General features: G+C 36.9%; 1 protein-coding gene and 1 long non-coding RNA gene across 2 annotated transcripts in view; one reads left to right on the forward strand and one right to left on the reverse strand.

Annotated features, from left to right (window-relative positions):
* The window catches only part of LOC114646277 (SPRY domain-containing SOCS box protein 4-like), a 69,531-nt gene that overhangs the window by 15,556 nt on the left and 30,438 nt on the right, over window positions 1-23,537 (reverse strand). The gene's annotated exons all lie outside the window — the stretch shown is intronic.
* Window positions 12,172-23,537, forward strand: part of LOC127526857 (uncharacterized) — a 197,124-nt gene continuing 185,758 nt past the window's right edge. Inside the window, exons 1-2 of the long non-coding RNA XR_007934294.1 lie at window positions 12,172-12,239; window positions 12,313-12,461. This is a non-coding gene — a long non-coding RNA (uncharacterized LOC127526857). The remainder of the gene's footprint in view (window positions 12,240-12,312; window positions 12,462-23,537) is intronic.

Here is a 23,537-nt window from a genome sequence, read left to right on the forward strand (position 1 = left end):
ACGGTTTGCGAGCTACAGCTCATTTAAAATCCTGGACAGACAAACGAATAGCCACAGTAGTGTTTTATAGAAGAACATTTTACTGTTTAATAATTTATATTTATATGCAATGTGCTTCTTATATATTACTTCATATTCTCAAATGATAATGATGTTAATGTTGTTTATATTGATTTCTATGTTATTGTAAGTGCTCTTTATTTGTGGAAAAATAAATTTGGCAATTAAACTTATTTTATACATACATTTTATTTTTTTCTCTTGCACTCAGTCAGCGAATCCACTGGGTAATCAGCTATATATATATATATATATATATATATATATATATATATATATATATAGAGAGATAGATAGATAGAGATAGATAGATATATGTGTATGTATGTACATATACAAATATGTATATGTATATATGTGTATATATATGTAGATATACAAATATGTATATGTATATATATATGTATATATACAAATATGTATATGTATATATATATGTATATGTGTCTGCGTGTGTGTGTGTATATATATATATATATATATATATATATATATATATATATGTATGTGTATATATATGTTGATATATGTATATATATGTGGATGTGTATATGTATATATTTATGTATATACAGTATGTTTATGTATATATATGTTTACATAACCTCTTTAACACAGTACTTCTCCGCTGCGAAGCGCGGGTATTTTGCTAGTAATTTGATAAAGTGTAGAGTATTAGGTAGTGTGGTATGGATACGACTCCAAAAAATATCTTCTTGAAGTACAGTGAACCCTCATTTATCACGGTTAATCCGTTCCAGACTCTACCGCGATAAATTAATTTTCGCGAAGTAGGATTCTTTATTTATTAATCGAATATTTTCACAGTTTGAGTATAGAAAACCTGTTTATGACCTTCTAAATACGTTTTTTTTAACATTATTAGAGCCCTCCAGACATGAAATAACACCCTTTAGTCACCATTACACTCGTATTACCCAATATATTAGACAAAATAAAAGACATTAGACGTTACAATGATTATTGTACTGTACATTTAATTACACACACACACACTAACCTAGGATGGCACGAGCTCAGTAGGAGAGTCTTCAGGTTGTAAGCTGGAGCGCTGATCGCACCCTCAGAGGACACAGACGCCCCTGGGAAAACCCCTGAAACAGCAGACAGTCTACCTTCACATTGCTCCTTACCCTTCTTACTTGCGCTATAACGCGCGATAAACCTCTCGCACGGTACTCCGCTTACTTAAAAGTATTGTGCAGCGCCTCTCAGCTTTGGAATTGGTTGTTTTGTTTCTCTCTCTCTCTGACATTCTCTGCTCCTGGCGGAACTGTCATCTCTGACTTGTCATGGAGCACATTTAAACTTTTGAAAAGAGACAAATGTTTGTTTGCAGTGCTTTGAATAAAGTTCTTTTTTTCTACAATCTCCTGTGTCTCTGTGCAAATCTGTGACCCAAGCGTGACAAGGTGGTGCAGTATCTTCAGCAGGTGCGTCGTAGTCTTCTTCCGCTGAAGGAGTACTAGGAGTAGGCAGTGGGAATCTGGGTGCGCGGCTGAAGAACATCTTGATAGGCAGTTGCTGGCACTGTCTTTTCATATGCGAGAGGAGGCTTTTGTAGGGTATTGCCATCTTTGATCATATCCAAGAGTTTCACCTTCTCCTGGATGGTAAGCATCTTCCTCCAGCGCTTAGTTTCATTGTCAGAAGGCTTAGAAAAAGCAGCACGTTTAGGAGCCATCGTGGGGCTTAGATAAAAGTTCTCAGAAAGAGCGTATGAGAAAAAAATCGCGATAGAGTGAAGCCGTGAAAGTCGAAGCGTGATATAGCGAGGGATCACTGTAGGCTGAAAATTGCTAGCTATCAGTTACAAAAGGAGAGAAGAATCAGTGTCAATTACATTTCAACAGAACCCTTTCTGTGAAGGACATTAGTTTTTCAAATGACAAAAGTAAATGGGAAATTTTCCTGTTTCATGCAAAAAATAAACTAGGAATTTTTTGCCTGCAACTATAGGATTGCTTTATTTACCTCTGATGACTAATGGAGTAAGTTTTTGCTTTCAAGTGTTGCTGGAGTTTGAATTACAACAGAAGAGGTTATACCTTCACACAATGTTCTGTCCCCTTAAATTCCTAAATCTCCCTGAAAATGTAAGTAAATTAAAAACAAGACTAATTTTATTTTTCTACTCGAAACCTCAGATTTTGAGAAACCAATTCAATCATCACAGTAAAATGAACAGCAGTAAATTCAATGTAACCTATGAAAAGAATCATGTAGCACATAGGTTTCACAAAGCAATGCAAGACAGTCTGCCAACTCCACTTGATATACACATAGCCTTGAGCTTTAGGATGAAAAGAAAGATTATCTAACCATTCATGAAACAGCAGGAAGGCAGTACATACTGTAATATGAAGCACAATCATAAATGTGGTAAGAGCATCTACACCATGCATTTCAGTAAGTTTATGTTACAATTTATTATACACTGTTCATGTCGGTCACCCCAAACCTCACCAGAATATGTGGGTCACTGACCCACCAGTTGCTTACTAGCAAGTACCACTCTCAGGCCTGCCTATAGAAGTGTGTTCCCATATGAAAGAGTTAGTCAAAACACACACGATTTGGTACACACAACAACGGTTCCCAAAGTGGAGCTAAGTGCAGTTCAGAAAATTCCTTACTTCATACAGAAAGTATGATAGTAAACCTATTCTTCCATTTCAAAAGCAAATGTCACATAAGCATAGTAATGCTTAGACCATATGCCACTTTACCTTTGCATTTGGTTTTAGCATTTATTAAAAAGAAAAAAGATAATTGCACCTGAATATAGTTCAGAGACTGCAGTTTGTGTTGGGCCATCCTGAACAGGTTTTGTAAAACTGAGTGGGTTGCAAAAATGTGCATCTGCCCTCATTGTTTTTTTCAAAAAAGTACAGCACCTTATATTGAACTGTTATTCTGTTTGCATGCTGAATTTCCAATACATTACAGCAGCTGTATATTATTATAAATCGCTTTTGAAATGAGGTCATTCCAAGTATAAACTCCTTTATGGCTGAAAAGTCTAGGCTGTCACACGTGGTACACATCTTCACATAACTTAAAAACTAAACTAGATCAATATTAGACCACTTCATAACTACTAATAATTTTTTTTTGTTTGTGGTGCATCTGTAAAACATTCAGTGCTAATGACTCTTGTAACATGCAGCCTTCATGTGAAAACCATCACAGAAACAGGAATGTGTGTACATGGAAAGTTACCCGATGAAAGATTTGGAACCTTGACACTTCACATGTCTGTATATGAATACGTGAAAACTTGGATGATACAAAATCACTCCTGATTACTTACGTGTTAAATGCACTTGTCAATTTAGCTACCCACAGCCTGCACCCTTCTCCATTCCTCTGTTATACAGTAGCTCTTTCTGATCCTAGGTGACCATTTTATAGAAGTTGAGGCATCATGTGGCTCAAGTTACTAGTTACTAAGTATACTAAAATGTTGTATTGAAATAATCACTCATTGTCATTAGCAGCAACTAAAAGAAATTCTAAGTAAAAAAATACTTTAAACTAATCACAATAAGAAGATGGTGTGTGGAGCTGCCCAATTTGACAAGTTTGCACAGCAGGGACCTGGCAGAGTCAAATCCTGCAGTGGGTGTCCAGTGTTCAAACATATGGTATTTTTCCCCTTTACAGATTTAGTGAAAATATAATACACGTATCCTTAATGCTTATTTTTCATTACACCTTTGTTTAGTTTTAGGAGTTGTGTGTCAGCAGCGTCCAAAAAGCAAAAACAAACCACACTTGAAGTAGCCAAGTATGGTCTCCTTACATTGAAAATGCTCTTTAAAAAGGACTCTCTTAAAAAGACAAAAATCAGGAAATATCAGGAAAATGGCAATTATTTCCTATTAATATGTTTAATGAGAAAGGAAATCACATTATGTTTGCTACGATGAATGACTAACGGTTTTAATATAAAACAGCAACAAATCAGGGTTTTACAGTCAGGAGTGAAACAGAACAGGATCAGGAGAAAAAAATACTTTAGGTCACTAGAGAAGACCTTAATATCTGCTGTTAATACACTTAACAAAAAGCAGGGCAGTTAGAAAAATGTGTCAGTTTTCTAAAAGATACAAATTAAAAAGTTATAAAAATTGTTGGGGGCAATCATTTATAAAGGACAAGAGGAGCTCTTTCTGTGGCTTAAATGCAAAGAAGCTGTGCTTCCTGCATTATAACCTCCCTTTAATGGAATGGGAGTATTAGTTTGACCATATTACTCATATTAGCTAATCTTTACCTTTTATTTATTTACAGTTTGCAAACAGTGTAGAATTTTAAGAATACTGATGAATTAATAATGATAGTTTAATTCAGAGTTATATTACTGTTAACACAGATTATCAAATTTTCTAAAAACTCACTAATTTGTATGCATTTTCATTTATGTAATATAAAAACATTTAAATATTTTGTACTCATATTTCTGAGCTAGGGTGAGGGGCTATTTGTTGGCCACTATCGTTTATCAAATCAGACTTTAAAATCAGAATTGACATTGGTGGCAAAAATCTTGATATGATTGGGTTCTAATATACAGATACAAGAATGAGGGAACAAACAGTGCTCAGCATATATTAATCTGTGCAACGATCTAACACACACCAAGTTTTTAAAACATTAAGAACACAATGGGAACACAAATGCAGCACTCAATTTTTGATCAACGTTTACATGAACGAGTATGTATTTTGAAATGTCAATTACTGGCTCATTTGACAGCTCCAATTATAATTAGTCACAGCAGAGGTGCACACATGAGGATTAAGGGTGAACTTTAAAAAAACTCCAGCATCTTTGACATACACCTCTTGATTAGGAAGTCAACCACATACAGCCTATTTTGTGCTTTTTGAAACAATGATGTCAAGTGAATTAAAATTATATTGCTTTTGTGACATTTACTAGTTTGATTTCTTACACCTAGGCATCCATTTTCTAAATCAGATTTCACTGGGTTGAGAATTTTGGTGTTAACTTTTTCAATTTCAACTCCTCCATAGAGGACCTTCTCTCCTGGCCTGCAAAGAGGCCTCAGTGTTTATACACACAGAAGGATAGGGGACAATAAGGGAAAAAAATTGTAGCAATCTGCACTGATTAGTGGCAAAGCTTATGCAATAGAACTGATGTTTACAATGCAGTTTTAAACCTGAATTTAGCAACAAAATTTGATCCTTGTCATTGTTTGAGGTCAGTACAAATACCCAATTCTGGCTGGAAAAACCATCTATAAATCTTTCATGCCTCTAAGCAAGTGACTTTTTACTTACTCTGTGATATTTAACTTGATACAATACATGAACATTAATTCGTTCACCAATGCCTGGATATTCTTCCATCATTTGTTTAGCTTCAACGTACACAAACCAAACCAATTTAAAAAATGACCAATGAGCTTAATATACACCTCTGTGGGGATGTGGAAGGAAATAAATGTACCCAGAGGAAAACCCCTTAGACATGGGATGAACACACAATCTAATGAAATTCAACAAATCTAGGACAATCAGACATTGCTACCTACTAAACTACTGTGTCACCCCACATCATACTCACAGAGGTACAAAGAAGCAAACTAGAAACTCAGGACCCATGAAAGTAACTTCAAATACTTAAAGAAACCACATACATTTCACTGGCAAACAAAATTGAACTGCTGCTAAGGCTCTCCCTTCAGAACAGAATTAAAACCCCCTAAATTTTAGTATTTTTTTTTTTTTTAATTAACATTTATTATATAGATTATAGATCTTAGATATTATATATACAGTACTGTGCAAAAGTTTTAGGCAAGTGTGAAAAAATGCTGTAAACAAAGAATGCTTTCAGAAATATAAATAATGATTGTTTATTATCAATTTACAAAATGCAAAGTGAGCGAACAAAAGAAAAATCTAAATCAAATCAATATTTGGTGTTACTACCTTTTGCCTTCAAACCAGCATCAATTCTTATAGGTTCACTTACACAAAGTCAGGGATTTGGTAGGATTATAGTCAGGTGTATGATCAACCAATTATAACAAACAGGTGCTAATGATCATCAATGTCACACGTAGGTTGAAACACAGTCATTAACTGAAACAGAAACAGCTGTGTAGGAGGCTTAAACCTGGGCGAGGAACAGCCAAACTCTGCTACCAACGTGAGGTTGTGGAAGACAGTTTCATGCCATGGCAAGTTTGAGCACAGCAACAAGACACAAGGTAGTTATACTGCATCAGCAAGGTCTGTCCCAGACAAAGATTTCAAAGCAGACTGGGGTTTCAAAATGCGCGGTTCTGTTTTGAAGAAGCACAAAGAAAACGGGCAACGTTGAGGATCGTAGATGCAGCAGTCGGCCAAGGAAACTTAGTGCAGCAGATGAAAGACACATCAAGCTTATTACCCTTCGAAATCGGAAGATGTCCAGAAGTGCCATCAGCTCAGAACTGGCAGAAACCAGTGGGACCCAGGTACATCCATCTACTGTCCGGAGAAGTCTGGCCAGAAGTGGTCTTCATGGAAGAGTTGCAGCCAAAAAGCCATACCTCCGACGTGGAAACAAGGCCAAGCGACTCAAGTATGCATGAAAACATAGGAACTGGGGTGCAGAAAAATGGCAGCAGGTGCTCTGGACTGACGAGTCAAAATTTGAAATATGTGGCTGTAGCAGAAGGGAGTTTGTTCGTCGAAGGGCTGGAGAGCGGTACAATAATGAGTGTCTGCAGGCAACAGTGAAGCATGGTGGAGGTTCCTTGAATGTTTGGGGCTGCATTTCTGCAAATGGAGTTGGAGATTTGGTCAGGATTAATGGTGTTCTCAATGCTGAGAAATACAGGCAGATACTTATCCATCATGCAGGCGTATGATTGGCCCCAAATTTATTCTGCAGCAGGACAACAACCCCAAACATACAGCTAAAGTCATTAAGAACTATCTTCAGTGTAAAGAACAAGTAGTCCTGGAAGTGATGGTATGGCCCCCACAGAACCCTGATCTCAACATCGAGTGTGTCTGAGATTACATGAAGAGACAAGGATGTGAGGAAGCCTACATCCACAGAAGATCTGTGGTTAGTTCTCCAAGATGTTTGGAACAACCTACCAGCCGAGTTCCTTCAAAAACTGTGTGCAAGTGTACCTAGAAGAATTGATGCTGTTTTGAAGGCAAAGGGTGGTCACACCAAATATTGATTTGATTTAGATTTCTGTTTTGTTCATTCACTGCATTTTGTTGATTGATGAAAATAAATGATTAACACTTCCATTTTTGAAAGCATTCATTGTTTACAGCATTTTTTCACACCTGCCAAAAACCTTTGCACAGTACTGTATATACAGTATATATCTCATTTTTATATTTATATATATATATATATATATATATATATATATATATATATATATATATATATAGCGCACATTTTCATACAAATGGGTAGCTCAAAGTGCTTTAAAAGATGAAGAAAAAAGTTTATACGAAACAAAAATAAAATAATACTAAGCAACAAAGAATAAAGTAAGGTCAGATGGCAAGGATGACAGAGGAGGGAGTATGGGAAGTTTCTCATGCTAAAACATGATGCAGTCAATTATGTGGCACTTCTAAGAATAAAATCCCAACTAAAACATTCTGTAGCAGACTACCTACACTAAGTCAATGCCTTTTAGTAGTGCTCCTGGTTTCTCTGGATTCAGGCCAAATTAAAATTTCAAAAGGTATAAAAAAGTATATATTAATTGCAGCAACCTCACAAACCAGCAGAAAAACGGCATGACTGAAGTAACCTGAAACCACTGCCCACTAAGACTACAGGATCCTGCTTCAAGTCTTGCCAATGCAAACCAGTCACAGAGAGAAAGAATACAGTTTGGTGTCACCATGAAACAAGCCAACGCCAATAACTGATAAGCTAAACTGCTTTTTCAGCATTGCTTGGATACAATCCAAAGCCCCACCACCCTTAACTGGAAAAATGGTTCAATATTTGTTCATTTAAAAAAATAAAAAAAAAATATTCGATCTTCTTGCAGCACCTCACAGGACAGTAAAAATGCCAAAAAAGTTAGAATTGGAAAAGCAGCAGTAATTTGTCCAATAGTATTAATACTTTAGTTGCTAGTTTTATAACGAGATAAAGATGATGATCATTCATCATTAAAATAAACATTTAAGCAACTATCAATGAAATAATAGAACACACCAAACTGATCTCCACTATCTGCTGAAGTGTAAATGTGTTGTATTGTGGGGTGGTGTGTAGCAAGGAGAACAGTCTTTACCTGTTAGTGAATACACTTAGGTTGACTTGACATTCCCAGTCATCCTTCAGTATCGAAGATTCAACAGGTCTGTGCATATTTCATCAGGCCCAGGCTGGTCTCCAGAGGCATGAATCATGTCTGCTGGCTCAGTAGTACTTAGTCTTACTCAACAGGTACTGTGTTGGCGTTTTGATGCTGCTTTTAGTATTGTCTTATCACATTATTACTCTAATTGTTTTTTGAAGACCGATTTAACTATGAACCTAGTGATGTGCAAGTCTTTCATTGAAAAACTTAACATGGAATAGTCAATTGGGGTTTTCGTGAAATAAGTTTACAGTAGATGGTCAGATTTGCTACACTGAAGCAGATTCCTAGAAAAGCCCTACGTTCAAAGTGTTGAGTAAAGCCAATGTCACATTACATTGTCAAGAAGTACATGAGACTTGAAAACCGCAGTCACTGATCGCTTCACTGCACCATTTGAAATAATACAACTGAACATTGTAGCCCATGTCACATTTACCAATTGTAAAACTGTATTGATTTTATTGCAGAGAGTCATGGACTGATTTGTGTCAGGTTGTTAGGTATGTCGCATTAGGCGATTGTCTTCACAGGAGTGCACTACTGACTGGCTACGATTAAGTAAATGAAGGCTACGATTGAAAAATTACTGGATTCACACAATATGGCATAGGCTTAAGATTCTAAATTAGTTTAAAAAGCTCAGGTAGAAATGAAAAACTAAGCACTTGTTGCTCTTGGCGTTTCCTCTGTACAAGTAGCTAAATCATCAACAGTTGCCAAAACACCTGGGGCCTCATGTATAATGCCTTGCATAGAATTCACACTAAAAAATGGTGTACGAATAAAGCTATAAATGTGTGTACACACAAAAAAATTCAGATACATAAAACTGTGCATAAGCAAAGTTCTACAAAAAGTTTCCCCTTTATAAATCCCAATCAATGTGAATTTTAAAACACACGTGCATTAGCCTACAGTCCCACCCCAACTCCACCCAGAATTTCACCAATTTGAATATGCAAATCAATATAAATTGCCACTTCCATTCAGTGTTTAATTAAAAGACAATGGCAAAAGCATGTGTAAAAAAAACAAGACTCAGCAAATGCAAAATGGAGGTCCTGCTCAATGAAGTGGAGGCAAGGAAAAACGTACTATTTGGTGACTTAAGCAGTGGTATAAGCAACAAAAGGAAATTGAAGTAGCACAGTGTGGTCGAAGGCACTCAAAAGTTCAAGCTCAGAAACTTGCAGTGCCAGAAATTAAAAGAAGTGGTCAGATATCAAAGTTAAAGTGAAAAGGCTGGTCGCAGCCCACTGAGTGTCAACACCACTGGAGGAGGGAGCAGAATTCAAGGGCTCACACCATTTGAGCAGCAAGCTGCTGCAATTATTGGTGAGACACTAATAGTCAGAATTTTACCAGCAGGTGATCGGAGATTTTTTTTATTTTTTTTTATTTATCATTACCCATACCTTTATTTTGTTTGAGAGAATATTACAAAAGGTGTCCCTCCAGGTGGTGATTGTGCTGCTCTCCTGAGCCCATTTTTGGGCACTGGCTGCACACACACCTGTCTCTGAAACTGCCAGGTAAGCATCTGACCATGTGCTGACAGATGCTGTTCTGGAGTCATAAAATGCAACAGTGGATGCTGTAAGAGATGTGGAAAAAGGATTTAAGGAATATAAATGCTGTACTATGTGATATTGACCACAAATTAAATGAAATGGTTGAAAAAGTAAATGCTGCATCTGATTACCTGCATTTACATTCTGCTAATTACATTCAAAGAAGATGTAACAATGTCCAATTTGGCTGATCTTTTGGTGGGTCAGATTCATTATACTCCATTCTCTTCAGGTATGGACAAGCAATGGTTGTGCACCACATTATGCAGCACGCTACATGCTTGCAAAATGCAACACACTTTTTGTGGACTATAGCGCACTCCACCAATCTTATCCAGGCAGTGCCAAAGGCCCTGAAGCTGCCCTATACTACGTTCTACTGAGCCCAAGAGTGGAGGTCATTATGACGACACTCTTGTTCAGTCAGTGGGTTGGTGAGCGGGGCGAGAAGCCACATCTTCAGTGGGTACCTGCCATCACCTAAGTGTTATATGGTTACATCATACAGATAATTTACAATTTTGACAAACAAGGGGCAATATTAAATGCCTTATCTTACCAAGAAGCCAGCCATTACACACACCATTTTAAAGTTTGTTCCCAACACTACTATTTCTCAGAATGAATGAATCATGAGTTGAGCCAGGCCATCTTGCCACACAAATGAGACACATTTTCACATCACATAATTTGCACATTAATATAGTAGAAAAACACTCTCTGAAGGCACCTTTATAGGAATGTGCATGTAGTTAATTGCTTTGATAACATATGGAAAACTAGACGTTGCTGCAAATTGAGTTTTGATGTTTGTCTGTTCAACCACAGTGTAAGAATTCTTGGATCTCTGAAGGACAAGCAGATAATACCATTCCGTACAGCTGGTATAGCATGACTCAATGATGACTGAGAAATACCTGATCAGTCAGCCAGTGCACACCGAAACGTTCCTGTGGCTAAAAACCTGAGAATGGACAGAACTTGCAAAGGAACATGTACAGCACAATTCCGGCCTTTGCAAAGCCAGCCCCAGTTCAGCACACAGCTCAAAGAAGATGGTGCTTGGAAATCTATATCGATTTAGAAGCCAATCCCCACCATGGGAGAAGAAATCAGTATGATCTCCAAGTACGTGCTCTCTAATTCTTCCATTTGTCACATCTTGTAACAAAGATAAAGCAACCATGGTAGTTGGAATAGTTTAGCTATTCTGTGCACCATTAATGTTACAGATTTATTACAATCAAGTGCCTTAAATTTGTAAATGATATGCAATTAATTTTGGTGTATCTGAAAGCCGGCATTATGGATGGGAATCTAAAAAAGGGGAAACCACATAGAAACAGTTGCACTGCTTTGATGCTGGGTTTTGCCCCCTTTACAAAACCGTGCAAAAACACACACACTCATGGTCTGAGGATGCAGTGAAAATGTGCAGAGCGTTACATCAAGTTTAATTTTTATACATCTCGATGTCAGTGGGGAAATGGGCGTACACCACATTATCCATATGCATCATTTACACAGGAGGCTTCTGGTCTTTAAAAGAGGGTTACCAAAACTATAGAAATAGCTGCTTGTAGATTAAGTAAATGTTTCACCTGGAGATTTGTCACCTGTAGTTCCAATCACAATGAGTGAACTGAACAGAGAAACATCTGAAACTGATAGAAAACCACAAACAGCAAATGAAAACTGCAACATCGGATTAGGAAAAAAGGCTACATTAATTTTTTCCTTCTACTTGGTGTCAAAAGTCAAAAGGAATTTTGTATTATTCAAAACTACACATGTAAAAACTTCAGAGTCTATTTAATTATTTTTAACAAAAGCCAAAGCATTCTAACATTCATGATGCCAACACTATTAAAAATATACAGCAGGCACAGGATACCTAGGGGGTGGGAAGGAGAGCATTCAGTGAAAAGTGACTAAATAACAGACATTCACTCTACCTAGCTTTTTTAAAAACTGTATATATTTATACACACTTAAGTCATACAGTATCTTAGTGCTGTGTGGTATGCCGGTTCATAATCGAAACTCGTTTTTTATTTTTGTTATGATATGGACTTTTCTTATACTGCAACACCGGTTTAAATTGCCTAAACAATATTCGGAACATGGCGTAGCGGGAAACTGTTTAAGGGGGGACTTTTTTCACTACTACACTGCTAAACAGGTACAATGGAGTACATGCGTTAGTGGAGGTGTTGCACAGTGGCTCTTTTTCACTGCTATACCGCTAAATAGGCATGCAACAGAGTACATGCAGTAGTGTAGGTATTGCACTGTGAAAATGGAGAGAGAACATTCCGAAACTGAAGCTGTAGCAGACGATAAAATTAAACATGATGACACAGAAGAACTTTTGCCGAAAAAAAGGAGTCACGTCCGTTGCCTGGAGATACTTTGGTTTTAAAAGGTCAGATGTGGACCATTATGTTCAAATTTGTGAATACCGTTTCTATACTAATGGATAATACTGCAAGCCAAGTTCTACTTGTGCTATTTTTTTTCCCCCAATACAGTGTAATGTACCTGGGTACTGCGTAATAGTGTGATGACATGTTGACTTTACTCTCGTAATTTGTCATTTAAGTAGAACATCGTAAACTAAACATCATAAAATGAATATGTAATTTACTAGATTTTCTCAAACCCCGTCATAAGTTATGTAGCACTTTAAATGCTTTGTGTTGTGTTCTCCGAGCCATGTTAAATTGGTACGTGCTTCTTAAACTGACTTTTGTTTGTTTGTATTAGGCCACCATAGGTAACCCCCCCCCCCCTCTCCCCCCAGTATACACACACACACAGCCCCAGTTAAATGTTTAGACACATCCAGAAATTTGGTAGTTTTGTTAATGGCTATTACTGCTTGAAATGAGAGATTAAAAAAAAAAAGTTATTCATATAAAAGACTGCTTAGCCAAATCTTCAGTCGCCATTCCTTCAGTGTCCGAATGGTCAACTTTCTTAACATATTCTTAATCATTTGAAATGCTAAATGATTTATCAGGGAAATCTTTGCAGTTGGGCGGCACGGTGGCGCAGTGGGTAGCGCTGCTGCCTCGCAGTTGGGAGACCTGAGGACCTGGGTTCACTTCCTGGGTCCTCCCTGCGTGGAGTTTGCATGTTCTCCCCGTGTCTGCGTGGGTTTCCTCCGGGCGCTCCGGTTTCCTCCCACAGTCCAAAGACATGCAGGTTAGGTGGATTGGCGATTCTAAATTGGCCCTAGTGTGTGCTTGGTGTTTGTGTGTGTCCTGCGGTGGGTTGGCGCCCTGCCCGGGATTGTTTCCTGCCTTGTGCCCTGTGTTGGCTGGGATTGGCTCCAGCGGACCCCCGTGGCCCTGTGTTCGGATACAGCGGGTTGGAGAATGGATGGATCTTTGCAGTTGTATTAGCACCACTGTAACCTGTTCTCCTGTTTAATTAATTAATAACCAATTAGTATATCAAATGACATGTTAAGGATAAGCTAAGGGAGCAGGCCATAAGGACACTAAAAAAAATGGCTTGATGAAAATGTGGGTGTGGGGAGTCAATTCAAGCAGTAATAACCATTTGCAAAATTAATGAGTCATGTAGCTTTAACAGAAGAAAAGTTCAACTCTTCAGAAAACACTAAATGATCATTTACTCCACAAGAAAAAAAAAAAAGTTGTATATAAATGGAGGACAGTGTTAATTATTTTTTCCTAAAACTAAGCTAAAGTCAACATACACTCTTAAGTAGAATTTGTTTTTAAAGAAAGCATGGAATGCTGAAGCTATTGATATTAGAGTAATGGATTTTCTATTCAGGGTATCGGAAAAAAATGTTTTGCTACTTGATTGTTGCGGACATTCATTTGTAAAAGACCACTATATAGCTGATATTACATCCATCAAAACACAGTTCAGTGGATATCTTGATTCTTTGGCTTGTAAGAACAGATGGATCATTTTGGTCTAATATATCAGAAATAAAAGCTTGCATTTTATGATCCCCTCCCTGAAGTAACAGAAAATTGAGGAAAGGTTTGTAGACATGGTAAGATAAGTCAACAGAACATTCAGAAGGAACAATACATAGTCATATACACGTATTTACAAAAATGTATTGCCTGAAGGTCAGATTTTGGTAGAACTGGTTAAGCATTATTTGTGAGCTATTTATCAATTGCACATTAAATAAAACTTCAGTCTGTGGACACTGATTTTAACTCTGAAAAGCTGTTTTTGTAACAATATTTAACAAAAATGTTATCTTGACATTTACAGTTGAGATGGTATACATATGTTCAATAAACATAAGCAAAAAAAAAACCAACAGACTTATTGTGTCAGCCTTGACAACCATTTTTAAACAAAGCTGGTCCAAAAAACATTACTGATTTATTCTAATTTTCAAGTTCATCTCACATGTATGATCAGACATAGGATATTATGTGTGTTGAATCCTCCATAATTACCCCTAGAACATAACAACCTGCATAATTACAACAATCAGTTTTGGTTTTTTATTGATTTTATTTGAAAGATAAAATACTTCCATATGATCAAGTCTGACTTCTACAAAGAAAACATTATAAACAACTTGAATTGAACAAACCAGAATTCAACTACCAACTGAGAGAAATAGAGGAGAGTCAACAGCAAGAGCAAAACTTTATAATAAAGCATTTATAATTAGATCTTGCCATATTAAAAAGAAAAAAAAAGATCCTCTAAGTGAGAATTTGATTTTTTTCCAAATTCAAATAGTATAGAACATCAGTTACCCACTGATTTATAACAGGTGGGATGGGATTCGTCCAGCTGAGCATGGTAAGTCTACGTGCTAGTTGGGTGTGCCCAGATACCATCTGCCCATGACATGGTCTTAGAAGAGCAGAGGAATATACATTTTTTAAAAAAAAAATCAGGATAAAGGAAGTGCATTTAGTCCCCAGCCGAGACTGAACAGTAATGTTATCATACAAAACACTGGAATAATTAAAAACATTTGTCATTGACTATTTACAGGAATTCTCTTGCAAAGACCCAAAGTGTCCAGAGTCAAAAGCTAATTAACTGTATAAATCTTTAAGATTGTGGTGTAGTAAGCCAAAAAGGAAATGTATAGGTGACTAAAAACCAAATAAAATACAGAATAATTTAAAGAAATGGCTTTAAAGTCTAGTAACAAACACTACATTCATCAGTCGAGGTACTAACACTGGACAGGTCTCCATACTGTATACTGCTATAGGTATGTTCATAATAGCTGAAACAGAATTTGGTTTTTGGCATAGAAAATGTACGGCAAAGGAAAAAGGAACCCAAAAAAAACAAAAAAAAACAACTATTTACAGCTCATTCCCTTGGGTACTGAAATGTGCCCTTTTTCTTTCAAAACCACTAAAGAGTAGATCAAGAATTCCAAAGATTTTACTTCCAATACAGTAGACACCTTAATTCTAAAAGGTTATATTAAATGTCAAATATTGGTAGCACATTTCCGAGATTTGAACAAATACTGGTAGAACTTTTACTAACACCGATATCATTTTTGATTTGTGAATGTAATGTTGAAAATACTTCTTACAGTGGCTGGTTGATACAATGCTGTAGGCACTAAAAGCAAGAATACAAATTTGTCTTTAATGGGTGGCATCCACATGTAGTTCACAATTCTACAAAAATGGCTCTAAAAGCAGTGACAAAGTTTATGTTGTCAGTATTTTTAGGTAATAAGTAAAATGGCTCTGAGGCACAATATGAAATGCTGAAATCCCTACCAGGCCTCAAAACAACTGCAGCAAGCGTTAAACCCAACGTATTGCATTGGTCACATTAAAAAATCCTTAAATAAGACAGCATAGTTAAATGAATGTAGTGAGAGACTTGTGTATCTTATTTAATGCAAGTTCAAGAATTGAACACAAATGCCTTCAAATAAAAAATAAATAAATACATTTTCCTGATTCACAAGACAGACTGACTTTTTCAGACTGGCAGAAAAGGCCACACAGACCACCAATGAAGTGGATACAGATTATTATCAGAATATATTACCCAGCCAACAGCAAAAATGTTCATTTATATATTTACTAGGAGAATCTGCAAAGGCTGCAATGATTACACTATAAGCTCAACATCTTTAGTCTTGTCAGCAGCGGAGAGTCCCTTTCAGCGTAAAGTATTACATTTGAGGAAAAACACACATTTGATTAACTTTTTTACTTACCATCAAAACCAAAATTGTCAATATATTGGTTCTACAGGTCCACATGTTGAACTGAATAGAAAATTTTAGAAGGCCTTGGCCAGAGAAGTGTTCCAGGAAATTTTTACACAGCTATTTAAAAATCTAGAATTCCTCCAAAAAAAAAAAATTACAAGTTCTTTCCAGTTTACGTGAAAGAGACAGAATGGCAAAGCATCATATAAATAAATATCTGACCAACACAAAAGAATCTGTTGCACCATGAATTTCCAGGTTATTTCTCTATGGCAGCAAAGAGTGGGAAACAGCGTTCTCTCTTTGCCAAGTAATATGCTGAGTTTAACTGAAAGTTTGTTACTTTTTACATCGTAACTCATCAACTCATCTTTTGAGTCTAGAAAACTTTTACCACAGCAGATTCTTTGGCACATTATCTTGCAGCCAACACGCTGTCACAGCCTGATGCATGTCATTTGGTGTCAAGAATGTGCCATTAGATTTTTACATTTGAAACTGTGCGAGATTCTGCAACAAAAATCAGTTTTACTGGCTACACTAGGCTTGCTGCAACAGTACTTGCACATTATCATGTCTTCTGCACTCTCCCAGAGTTTTTGATTTCCTTTGCATATGAGATTGAAGAAAGAAAAAGTTTAAAAAAAAAACAAAAAACACATGCTAATGTTGCACGTGTTTACAAGTGTGTAATGCAGTACCATAATTTAGCAGAATGACCACATCAAAACAAAAACACCCAAATATGGCAAGTGAAAAACGTTTACTACCTAGTGGCTAATGACACATAAATGTAATAACAACATGTGGTATACAGTAACCAACAGTGCTAAGAAGATGCATCAGCCCAGAATGAGTCTGCCACTGTATAAACTGGTATTCTATGACCACCTGTAGGGGAACCTATACAAACAGCAGTGCAACAGCAAGTGGTCCTTTTAAAAAGGACAAGCAGCCAAAAAGAGGCATGAAAAGAGGAAGAAAATCCTGTCTGGCAGAAGCAGGAGGAAAAAAGACAACTCACTATCCTACTTTCGGCTCTGAAGCCCCATAAGACTAATTTGGCTCTTCAGAGGAGTTGCTAGAGAGTGTTGATGCTGAAAATCCAGGATCTTTAGTGCAGGTTTCAGCATTATAACCAAATGCAATATTTCTTCAGTTTTCTACCACCTTAATTTTTGGAAATTAACAAGAGGTTATTGATAGACAATTAAAGTACAGAGCCACACAAACTATGTACATGATATTTTTCAAGTAAAAACATTAGTATGATTTAATATGGAATTAAAAACATTGACACTTTACATTTATAAAAAGGTATTCAGTTCCATATAAAAGTTCCAGATCTAAAGTAGGAGGAGAATACAAATCACAAGCTACACACAACCCATGGTCAAAAATATATGAAAAATAAATAAATAATGGTTCCAACAGTCATGTAAAGACCGAGTTTTCAATTGCAGTTTCTAGATTCAGCCAGTTTTTTTTTTTTTTTTTTTTTTTTAAAATGAAGATTGGATGTTACCATACATTGATGACTGTCCAAAACAAGCTTGCCGGTGTTGAAATACTAAAATGAAATATATATATATATATATATATATATATATGATACGTACATTTTGAGGATTAATAATCATTGTCTTTTTTGCTCATTATATATCCTTCTACATTAGTCTGCTACTTTCTAAAGCTGTTCCTGAAGATAATAATGCAAACAAGTTCACCAAAACTAAAAATACTGTAACACTGGCAGACTGAACCTGGTAGAGACAGACATTGGGCAGACTGCTTGTATCAGGGCGACAACAGGATTTGCGCAATAGTGGAAGCCTTTTAGCAGAGTAGACCTCTGCAAGTCTGCATGTAGTTGCTGGGCAGTCTGTATCATGGCATGGATTGGTGGGCAAAGGGAACCCTTTGGGCACAAATTGTCACAGGCAGTGGACACACAAATAGAACAAGAACAAACCTGGACACAAATAGATGAACACACACAGGCTTGGTGCGCAATAGAAATAAAATCCTGCACTACTTCTTTATATTCCCTGCTTTGTTCCCCTATTGATGAAAGTTATGGCAGATATACTAATAACCCAATTGTGCCTCACTCACTCAGAATAAGGAACCAATGTAGAAAGCATTTTAAGATGGAGAATCTTATCTGTGGCACCTCTGCATGAGAACCACCTTTTCCAACCCTCGCAAAACACATGCAGATTTTAATATCTGGAAAACATTTGAGATTAAAATTCAAGATATAAAAGATCTTTATATAGACCACATCTTTGCATCCTATGAACAATTACATTCCAAATTTAACTTTCCAGCAACACATTTCTTTCACTATCTTCAAAATTAGAAGCTTTGTTAAACAGAACCTGCCCGATTTTCCTCATCTCCCACCTTCCTCTATAATGGAAAAAATATTGCTCAGCTTCAAGGACTCCGACAGCATTTCTGCAATATATAAAATTATTTTACAGTCCCTCCCTGTCAAAGATCCAAGAGGACAGTGGGAAAATGATCTCTCACTCAACATATCAGAAAAGGAGTGGAAGGTAGAAATGCAGAGAATTCACTCGAGCTCCATATACGTAAAGCATACAACTATTCAACTCAAAATCATATAATCGAGCATATCTGTCTCACTTAAAACTGTCCAAAATGTTTTCAGGGCCAATCTGCGAAAAAAAAAAAATTTTTAAGTGCCTTTCAGACAGCCTTGGTGTCACAATCACTTCTAACCAAACAGCAGCTGTGTTTGGTGTTCTTCCAGATGAGCTTAAAGTGGAGAAGGACAAACAAACTGATTGCCTTTTTTATACTATTTGCACGCTGACTTATTTTGCTAAACTGGAAGAATCCTAACTCTCCTCTTAAGTCAGTGGGTAACTGATGTTTTATATTATTTGAAATTGGAAAAAATCAAATTCTCAGAGGATCTGTGCAGAACTTTCAAAACAGGATCTAATCAATAATATTTTAGAATAAGCTCTTAAAGCACAGAGGAAGTAGATTCTCTTCCCATTTCTTTTTCTTCTCCATTGATCTTTATCCGCCTATTAAACTCATCAATTTATTTTTACTCCGTTGGCCATGCTCTCTTTCTTGGGGTGAGAGGGGTTGATTTGTTTTCAATCCTATTTTTTGTAAAAAATTGATCTATTTGTATTGAATGATTACAATAAAATTAATAAAATTTAAATAAAAAAAAAAAAAAAACGAAGATGATCAGATGAGGAAGACCAGAGTAGAGACCTGCTGTATGGCACCCAAGAAACTGAGCAGTAGAACTGAAACACAGCCTAAATGAAAACACCGGTTCGACTGACGAGTAACTAGTGGCTCTGTTCCTCCCTTATTGTTTACTCACATATCACACCAGTTGAGAACTGTAGCGCTCGTCTATACCTACACTGACAAAGGACTGCTTCCCTACAAGAACAGCAGAACATTTTCACGGTTTACTTAAACAAAAAAAAAAATTCAATTTTGAAGATATGCAATTTGTTTCATAGTTTTAAAGAGCAGTAGGGCCAGTACTGCCCAGCATCCTCCACCACGTGCATCTTAGTAGATGCCCAAAGAGACACAGTTTTAAAACCACTGCATAAACAGACAAATGATTCAAAGGCAACCAATCATGCAATACACCAAGACTGAAAAGTTTCAAATAAGCATCATTAACACAGTCAGCATATAAAAGTATTTACAAGCAGATGGAAGATCATTAAAATACAAAAGAAAACAAACTACCCAATATATTGTCTTGTGGTATCCCAATCAGTTTTAACCATCTGAGGTTTGGCAGATGCAAAGTTCCTTTTTTTTTTTTTGTTTTAAAAAGACCTCAAAGGAACTTTATTAAGGAGAATCTGATGGTGCACAGTATCAGAACCTTAACAAAAATTAAACACAGATACAGTTATATGACCATTACTAAGAGGGGTTTGTTCAGTAAACAACAAAACAGACAGTGAATTTCAGTATAATTTTCAAACAAATAGATCTAAGTAACGGATTGCGCTCAATAGGTTTATTTAACTGTACAAGAATTTTTCCCCCACTAACTTAGACATTACTAGGAGAATACAAAGAGGTCTATAATTTGAAACAAGTGTTGGATCATCTGCTACAGTATATCAGATGAGAAATTTTTTAATAAGCGGAGTATATTTAATAATCATTTTGAATAATTTAAGGAAAAAGAAAGTGAAATGCTACTTTAAAATAAAGTGACTATTGAAAAGATAAAACATTAGCACTTTTTAGGCCAAGTTTAATATTACCCATTTTAATTTTTTTCACCCTACATTCACCAGTTAGTTTTAAGTACTGGCATATCTTATTAAGGTTGACTGTATTCACAATGTAACTTTAATAACTCACCAAATTGTGAAAAATGAAAAAAACACTTGTATTGCAAGGACAGTACATTAGTCCCTGCTTAATCTAACAGTTTTATGGTAGAATATACATGAAGAACTTCTGATAGTCATCCATATGTTCAAGAGTTCAGCACTGAAAGCAGACATTAGATCTGCACAAATGATTTTGGGAGCATGTATATTCCAAGGTTAATTAGTACATACCCAATTCTACAAAAGTTGGGATGCTGCATAAATATAAATAAAATCAGGATGCAATGATTTACAAGTCTCTCAACCCCATATTTTATTCACAATAGTACATAGAAAAAAAAAAATCACATTTAAATTGAGAAAGTGTACCATTTTAAGAATAAGGTAAATTTTGGATTTGATGGCAGAAACACATCTCAAAAAAGTTGAGAGAGTCACTGTGGAGCATCCTCACTTCTTTTTAGAGCAGTCCATATTCATCTGGGAACCGAGGAGACCAGATGCTGGAATTCTGGGCGAGGAATATTGTCCAAATTGTGTCCGATAAAAGGATTCTAGCTGCTCAATAGACCTGGGTCGTCTGTGTCGTATTTTTCATTTAGGACGCACAAAACATTTTCAATTGGTGAAAGGTCAGGACTGCAGGCAGGCCAGTTCAGCACCAGGACTCTTCTATTATGAAGCCATGCTGATGTAATGGATGCAGTATGTTGTTTAGCATTGTCTTACTGAAATATGCAAGGCCTTTCCTGAAAAAGATGTCTGGATGGGAGCATATGTTGCTCTAAAACATGTATATACCTTTCAGCATTGATGGTGCCTTTCCAGATGTACAGAATGTCAATTCCATAGGTACTAATGCACCCCCATACCATCAGAAATGCAGGCTTTTGAACAGAGGAAGGGAAAGCCAGATGGTCCCTCTCCTAGTCCGGAGGACGCGGTGTCCATGTTTTCTAAAAAGAATTTCAAACTTCTAATCGTCTCACCACAGAACAGTTTTCCACTTTTTTTAAATGAGTTTTGGCTCAGAGGAGATGGTGGCATTCTGGATCATGCTCACATATGGCTTTTTCTTTGCACGAGAGAGTTTTAATCCACATTTGTGGTTGGCATAGTGAATGGTATTCACAGACACTGATTTCTGGAAGTGTTCCTGAGCCCATGCAGTGATTTCCATGACAGAATCATGCCGGTTTTTAATGCAGTGTCACCGAGAGTCTGAAGATCATGGGCATTCAATATTGACTTTTGGCCTTGCCCCTTGTGCACAGAGATTTCTCAACATTGTCATTGAATCTTTTGATATTATGTACTGTAGAGGAGGTATTCGAAGTCTTCATAATTTAACAGTAACATTATTCTGAAATTGCTCCACAATTTGTAGACACAGTTTTTTGCAGACTGGTCAACCTCTACCAATCTTTACTTCCAAGAGAGACTGCCTCTCCAAGATGCTTTTTATACTCAATCATGTAGCCGACCTGTTGCCAGTTAACCTAACTAGTTGTAAAATGTTCCTCCAGCTTTTTTTTTTTTTTTTTTTTGTAGTACCACTTACTTGTCCAGCCTTTTTGTTGACCCCATCCCAACTTTGAGATGTGTTCCTGCCATCAAATTCAAAATGAAAACATTTTTCATGAACTAGTAAAAACTTTCAATATCTGAGATGTTTTGTGTTCTATTGTGAATAAAATATGAGTTTATGAGATTTGCAAATCATTGCATTCTATTTTTATTTACATTTAACACAGCTTCCCAACTTTTTTGTAACAGGGGTTTGTGACATAGTGGATGTGTGACGCAGATAGTCTGGACTTTTTAATAAATCAACACGCTTACACTGGAGAGTGGAGCAAGTGCGAGCAATCTGGAGAGAAGATGGCTAGTCTTCAGGATGGTGCGAGGCAGTCAGCTGGCTGTGTGTTGACTTGCCAGCATGTTCAGGCAATCCGATTGCCTCATTATCAATCAGCCTGGGGCCACAATCAGGCGATCACACCTACAACCGCTCCACAGCAGGTAAAAACGGAGAAGAAAAAGAACAAGAAGAGCAAATGGAAGTAAAAAGAAAGGAAGAAGAGAGGCAGGAGTGCAACAGAGTGAGCAGGAGTAAAGAGAAGAAGCAAGCAGATAGGTATACAGCCCAAGGAAGGAGTGTGTGCGGCCAGCACTCAAGTGGGGGCTGAAGGGCTGGCTCCTGCTGAGCGACCATTAGGCTCAGAACTGTGCTCTCACTGGGAGGATCCAACAGATTGGAGGAGGTGAAAGGACAGAGCACACTTTCACCAGGTGGAGCCTGGAAAGGCAGCAGTAGGCACAGAACAGGGCTTGTTGGCTCCCCGTAGGATAGGCAACAGGGACACAGGCCAGGAGAAGAAGGTTGCCTGCACCTGCTGGGTAACTTCTCCTTGGGCTGCAAGGTCCGGAGAAGGCAAGCCAAGGGGTGTAGGATTTTTAAAGTGGCACCTAGGCTCACTGAACAAAAAGGCAGTATCCTGCTTGAGTTTTAACCTTGTTTTAATGATATTTGCATTTTTAACCTCCACTTGCACTTTACTGTTATGGATTATTTATTTATTTATTATAAAAGGAGCACTGCACTTATGGAGCACTTTGTTTTTATTGGACTGTTAATAAAAGCACTTGACAACTTTGCATTCCCCTTGGTTGATGTGTTTGTCCTTACCTGCCAAGCTCATCCGGTTACAATATCAACAGTGTTGGGTTCAAGAGGCTCCCAAAGCTGAACTGGAAGAAAGGAATGGGCCCACACCATCACAGGGTTGTAGTTGGATGGTTTAAAGGATTTGCACAACCTATATTACAATTTTTGACGGTTGATTAACAAATGGATGGACCTAGCCTTTCACTGTCAATAAACAGCTCTCCATTGCCTTCTGAAGTATACTTTAGCTCTTAAAATAGCACAAAAT

This window comes from Erpetoichthys calabaricus, chromosome 2, assembly GCF_900747795.2.
Source record: "Erpetoichthys calabaricus chromosome 2, fErpCal1.3, whole genome shotgun sequence".
Lineage (NCBI taxonomy): Eukaryota > Metazoa > Chordata > Cladistia > Polypteriformes > Polypteridae > Erpetoichthys > Erpetoichthys calabaricus.